Genomic DNA, 7,176 nt, shown 5'->3' with positions numbered 1-7,176 from the left:
TTGAAGGACTGCATTTAGTAACCAGACTGAGGGTTTTGTTAATTGTTTATCTGCTCTAGAGCCTACCAGTTGGCAGACCTAAAGGCAGCACATTTCACAGCTCCTGCTTGCTATTGTCCTATAAAATAAAACTATGGACATTCATAGCTCCAAGCAAGCTAATATGTTGCACACTGAATGAAAAGAAAACATGAGAATGCTCCAGAAAAGATTAAATCTATCTGAATTACTTTTTCCATGGAGAAAATAAATGCATATATTAGCCTTGCATGACAAGTTTATAGCTCAGGTCACAAAAATAAATAAATAAATAAATAAACATAAAAAAGCATATATAGTACCAAAACATTAATTGCTTCAACAAAGGATCTACAAGAGCAATAATTTAAAATATATATATATATATATATATATATATATAAAAAACTAATTATATGCTGACTCCTTCAAATTGCAGTTGGGGATAGAAAATGGTCATTACACAAATTATTTTAAGTATACCCCTACTAAAGGCACACCAGCTGACTGCCCTATCGCACCCAGGGCAAAATATTCCACAGGGATAACAGATAATGTCTCTGGAAACGAACAAAGAACCCAACGTAAGGGAGCCATTCTCCTTTCCACCTGTGTTTGCTATTTAATTACAGATAGTTTTTCCCCTACTGTATTTTTTATGTTGCTGAAATAGAGCAGGAATTTATTTTCATCAATTTAAGTACAGGTTGCTTTTTAAAACCAAATGGTTCTTAAATACAAATGGTAACAAAAAGTAGAAGAAGTGCAGTTTCTAGGAAAAATGAATAGTTAAACGTCAAAAATTAGGATTGGCAGCAATATATTGAAACTCTGGGACAATGTTTTCCCACATATAAAATTACAGAGAACAAATAAATCAATTTTCTAAAATGTATAAAGTAGTAAAACTTACCCTGTCTTAAGCAGTTTGTAGCCATATCAGAAACTAGGAGTTAAAACTTCAGAAGATCTGCAAGGGATTGCAAAAGAGTAATACATATCAAAACCAACATCATTGTAAAATATTTCATGATAGGAAGAGGCAAAATGATATTATAGTTGTATGATACTATAACTGTGTATGTGACAGCCTAAAACACTAATGGAATATTGCCTATTTAGAAATGTCCTAAAGGACATACAGAGAGAATGAATGCTCTGTTAATAATGAGAGATTTCAAAGATGATTTCTGGCAAAGCGAATTTAACATGGCCCAAAGCAGTAGAATTAACAAGAGCAATGGAAATAGCAGTGAAAAAAATACTAGATCTGCTCTTACAATTCAAATAGTCAAACTCACTTAAACAAAATGGGAAGCTAGGTGGAACAAATCTAAACAGGTCATTTTCTTTAACATTATATATTAAAATGCTCCCATGATTTAAGTATCTCAAGATCAGATGATTAGCAAACAAAAAAAAAAAAAAAAAAAAAAAAAAAAGGCAAAGATCAAAAGCAATCACTATATTTGTATCTTTGAAAAAGAGAGTCTACTAAAGAATATAGGGAAGATGTGGGCAATTACCCTCTCTATCACAGCAAGCACTAAGACAGCAAAACGTTATACCGGCACGTCAGCTTATTTTAGCAGTTAATGTTATATCAGCTGCACAAAGACAAAATTATAACATTAAAACCCTATTCTTCCCTACTTTTAGTAATTCAGGGACCAAGACAAAGTATTGGTTGCAAGAACAAGGCCTTATCTTAGTTGAAATAAGCTGTAGCTAATATGAAGTATTTCTGATCTTGTTTCTGATATTATTCCATTAAGACCCAGCAATTGACAGCCATTCTGGAGTACTCATCACTTCACACCTGGCTTTCTTTAAAGAAAGTTTGGAGACCTTAGAGGATATAACAACTAGTTGTTATAACTGAGACTTACATTATATCCAGAGTCAAATGACATATGAGACATCTTATGCTCCAGGAGATACAAGGTATAAGAAGCCAGACCAGGTAAAAGCAAGTGAACATGTTTTCACTATCATCACTATTTAGGAACATCACATACCCTGCAGGACTTAACAAGCAATGTTAAGAATGCCGAAGGAATTGTAAACCATAGCGAAATTAACACGTCCTATGAATAGGCATTAGGTGACCCTTAACATGTTAGTAAGCTAGACATCTTACAAGAATGCCAGAAAAATTAGATAAAAATAAAAATAAAAACAACATAAAATGTGCTGCTACAAATACTTGCAACCAGTCTGTATCACTGTATTAGGCTGCCATATGGAATATTGTCTCAAGTTTCTCACAGACAGTGAAAATTTGTTAAAAGATACCCTGCATGCTGGAGTCCAAACTGACAACTGTTTTGTCATTTTGACCTATGATACTAAATCTCTGTCAATGCAGAGAACAGATTTCAAACACTGGAGGTAACAGGACTTTGTTCAACACCAAATGCATAATTCCGTTGCTACTGGCAAAAACAAAGCTGAGCTAAAGGACATCAAATGAGCAGATTCATCCTTCAGATAAACAAAACCTGGATCTTCAGATCTTGCTAAAACCATAGGCATGCTGCTCATGCTGTTAGTACAGGAGTTTCATCAACAGCATCAGCTCTTGAGGGATGATAACCGGCAGCTAGTTTCTAGCCCCACTCTTCAGTGGTCAGCCCTAACACTGCTTGAAGCCTTTATAACCCCCTGGACACTGAGACAGAATACATCTTGAGCAGTTTCAAGGATGACACCGGCCAGGGGGAGCACTCGGCATGGCAATCGACAGGCAGGGCTGCCATTCTCAGGGACCTTGATAAAAAGAGTGATGCTCTGACAGGAATATCAGCAAGGGCAAATGCAAAGTCCACAACAAGGACTGGATAATTCCATGCAACAGGATAGTCTGGGAAAAGCTGGAGTAGAAAGCTATTTGCAGAAAAGGACCTGGGGGATTTGGCAGACTACAAATTGAACATGAGCTGGCAGTATGTCACTGTGGCAGGAAAGAACAACCACATAATAAAATATATATAAATACATGTATATATAAACATATGTATAAACAGGACTTTAGGCAGGTGATCAAAGGAAGCAACTATTTACTTCTGTTTAGTGCTCATGAATCTGCATCTGGAGAACTGTGGTCGGTTTGGGGTTCCTCACTGCAAAGACGATGCTGTTATACAGGAATGAGTCCAGCAGAGGGAGTCCAACAGAGGGCCATCAAGATGATTAGGGGCTGGAACATGAAACACAGTGAGGACAAGGTGAGACGACTGGGTTTGTTCAGCCTTAAGAAGAGGACAGGGATAGATTTCATTTTTGTCTTCAACTAACCAATGAGAGGATGAAGAAAAGATGGAACCAAACTGATCACAGAAGAGCACAATACTAAAATGAGAAACAATGCACACAAGTTACAACAGAGGAAGTTTTGATTAGATATTATTTGGTTAGAAAGCATTTTCACATTGAGCATGATCAAACTCTGGGACAAGTTGCTCAGAAAGGCAGTGCAGCTTCCATCCAAGAGATGCCCACAGCCTGGCTGGACACAGCCTGGAGCTGCTTGCCTTGAGCAGGACGTTGGACTCTGAAGGTCCCTTCCCACTTTCAGGGTTCTGTGGCAATGGGTGAGGCACAGAGCTTTCCAGGAATGTGAAAAACACTCCTCACACAGTTCTCAACACCTGTTTGTGCATTTTTATGTAAGTGGAAATTAATTATTCATGGTAACAGTTCATCAGATATTTCTCCAGATCACTAAAGCAGACACTACGCCAATTCAGCCACAGTTACAGGCAGAAAGATAACTACATTTGGAATAAAATTCCCTTCCTACCCTTCTCAAAGCCTTTTGCCACTGTGACAGACTACAAATCACTCACAGAACTCTTCAAAACAAGGGCACACTGACCACACCAGATGTATGGCTACAGTGCTGAGCCCAGTGACACAAGGATGTGTAACAGTCCATAAAGCAGGCTCTTCAGCAGATGTCATGGTCAATTGTCCCATCTAGAATCTGCCTCTGTGGAGTGCCCTAGTGAGTTCTGTGCCACTCATGAAACAAGTCAACCAGGTACAAGAGCACCCTTCTCAGAAAAGGGTAGCAGAGGATATTTTCTGTTCTTGCATGTGACAGCATGTACCACAGAGCTGACCTAAAGACTGTAAGTTATAAGCAGTATTTTCAAATCTGTCTGATCTTAGCAAAATCACTGGACCTTCTATTAAAGATAATTAAAATTCCTTGACAGTACAATGTGGAGGGGAAGACGATACAGTTTAGCAGCTATTTGTTTCACTGGGGTTTCCTCTAGATTGGGCTGATGCATCTGCTGCACATAATAATCTACTGATAGCAAGCCATGGCTGTTATGGGGATTCATCTAAGTGACAGCGCTCTCTGCATGGAGCTTCCACTCTTCCATATGACTTCTGGAGCCTATTTTGACCTCCTGGTATCCAGATTCTCTTTAAAGCGGAAGGAAGGATTCCTCAGCACTAGGTGGGAGAAGATCAGGTAGAAGTATAGTAACCAAAACCAGTTTGGTTTATTATAGGGTCTCTGTTACCATAGATTTAGAAAGCAGGGGACCACTCATTCCTCTGTATGGAACAGTGTATTTTGTGAACTCCTGACACTAGAAAACCCAGGTCACAAAGGGATCAAAACATAATGAGAAGTAAATTTTGAATTATAGTTTAATCTGTATAGCTTGGGCTTTAGGAATAAATGAAGGTTTCCAGTTCAGTCATTTGTAGCCACATCTGGGCAGCTATCCAGATATACAGATGGAATTTGGATTCTGAAGTACAAATCTTAAATTCTTATGTTATATGTAACATAAATGTTTTTTTCAAGCTAGTTCCTTATGACTCACCTGATTTTTAAGTGATATGATCTACAAATTATGTATTTGCATTAAACAGAGCAGATGCTTTTTAACTGCTCTCCTTATACTGACTTCATAAAAACAATGATGCACAGTAAGAAATATCTTTTAAGATATGATGACCGTGCCCCGGGCACTCAGAAAAGCACCTTAGACCCTATCCAGCAGCCAACAGTCGTCTTCCCTGAGATCCCCCCTATTGATCTTAAATCTGTGGAAAGCAAGCTGTTTATCAATTCTATCCCACAGTTCCTAATACATTCCTATAGAGACTGATGCTTTCTGAGTGTTCAGATCTGGACATACAGCAAGAAAAATAAATAAATCAACATTTCAGAAGCAGCCAAAATAATGTTTTGATAACATTTGTTCACTTAAATATTTTTCATTTATTCTTTTACTGTTTCTTCTATGCACAGCCATGTGTAATAAGCAATTACATTTATGAAACTGCATTATGTTGTGTTAGGATTTGTGCTATACGTAACCCAAGGCATTTATCACCAAAAAGTCAAATCAATTAAAGTATGTGATGGCTGGAAGATAATAAGACCTAGCCATACAACTATTTGACATTTAAACTGTTATACTTGATTTTCAAGGTAATACATGTATAAAATATAATAGATTCTATGCTTGCTTTTTTTTTTTTTTCCTCTTTTTAGGGCAAAACCCTAGAAAACCAATTGTGAAAAATATGACAGTGGTGAATTACATTCAACCGAGTCTAATCTGGAAGTGGCTAACTCACACTGGTTATGCAGTGATTCTATGAGGTTTCCTTGAAATGTGCCCTAATTAAATATATTCAATATGTTTCCTGTTTATTATATTAACCAACGTTGCTATCACAATATCTATGCTGAATTTTGTAATCTGACAAATCTGGTGTGAAGTCAAAGCAGGGAGAAGGAAGGTCAAAAAGAATTCACTTACATAAAATTGACATTTTAGTTCCTGATACTGAAGTAGCACTAAAAATCCCAGCATTTTGCCTGAAAAATTAAGTTTGCACATTATCCCAGTCATTTGAAAAATACAAATTCTAAGTAAATTCTACTGCTCTAGAAATCAAGTAAGGTAAGCATCAAAAGGCTCTAAGGATTATTTGAGTATTTTGAATGTTTTAATAAATCTGCTAGGAATAATACATTTCCACTATATCTTCCTACCTTAGCAAATCAGAAATCAGTAGCTGGCCCATTTGTCTATTTTTGATAGATGACATGCCCTCCTCCTTAACAGAGATTTTCCAGGAATACCATAGCCTTTTACACAATGAAAGATATGAAATACTTTTGTAGTAGCCAAGGAACCCATCATAACATTCAGCCAACAAGTATGTAAGGCCATGTCTACTAGTCACACAGGGCTCAAAAATGTTACTCACAGCATTCTTCCTAAGCAAACCTTTCCTTTGCTTTTACTCAGCTTCAGAGCCCTGTCCCGAAAAATATATATCAAGAATTTCAGCAGTCCCTCACCTTCCAACTCTTCATGCAAGTCTCTTTTTTATCCCTGTAACTGGAAGATGTCCCTTCACCATCTTCCTACATAGGCAGAGTAACTTCAGAATTCATTCAACATCAGTACTGAACTGCCACTGTTTCAGAGGATTGGGACATAATGAATACTGTGTTCTTGTTTTTAAAAACTGTGCAGATAATCCATAGAACTATGGGATTATATGTGATATAAAACACATATGATTTATATCACATTATATGTGATATAAAACACACTAGGACAGCTGACCTGGAAGACCAAAACCTGCAACATCCAGTCTCACAAAGGAAAGGTTGATAAGATCAAAACAGCCTGAACAGTCTGGGATGAGTGACATGGCAGCTCACTAACCTGGCACTCTCACAGCCACTGCTGACTAGAAACTATGCAATCTGGCCAGCCTTCTTGCCAGATTTGGTTTCCATCAAATGTTTTGATGTAATCTCTGCAATCTTGGGAAATGTTTAGATATCATAGAATCTTCATTTTCCAGGGAAAGACCACATAATGGAAGTGAAATCTGCAAGTTCAGGAATGCAGAATAAGAAAAAATCAAATTCATTTTACCCACTTAGAATTTTCTGGTCACAAAAATCAACACAAGAAAGGGACAGAAGTACCACAGTGGATAGCTCAGTGAAAATATTTCTCCACAGTATAAAGAAAATATAAATCTAGGAAACATTAGTAAGATCAAAGAACGAACAGAATATAATATCAAAACTTAAGAACATCCTTTAATACATCAGTGATTCAGGTAGCACCTGAAACACAGTTCTGGTCACTTTATATA

At 37.1% G+C, this 7,176-nt stretch overlaps 1 long non-coding RNA gene across 3 annotated transcripts in view; it reads right to left on the bottom strand.

Annotated features, from left to right (window-relative positions):
• Nucleotides 1-931: 931 nt before the first annotated feature.
• The window catches only part of LOC137860421 (uncharacterized), a 135,257-nt gene continuing 129,012 nt past the window's right edge, over nt 932-7,176 (bottom strand). For all 3 annotated transcript variants that reach the window (XR_011098902.1, XR_011098903.1, XR_011098901.1), the window contains 2 exons: nt 3,082-3,217; nt 932-988 (listed from right to left, as the gene is read on the bottom strand). This is a non-coding gene — a long non-coding RNA (uncharacterized lncRNA). The remainder of the gene's footprint in view (nt 989-3,081; nt 3,218-7,176) is intronic.

Source organism: Anas acuta, chromosome 8 (assembly GCF_963932015.1).
Source record: "Anas acuta chromosome 8, bAnaAcu1.1, whole genome shotgun sequence".
In the NCBI taxonomy this organism is placed as follows: Eukaryota; Metazoa; Chordata; class Aves; order Anseriformes; family Anatidae; genus Anas; species Anas acuta.
This window is presented reverse-complemented; position numbering and strand designations above follow the sequence as displayed.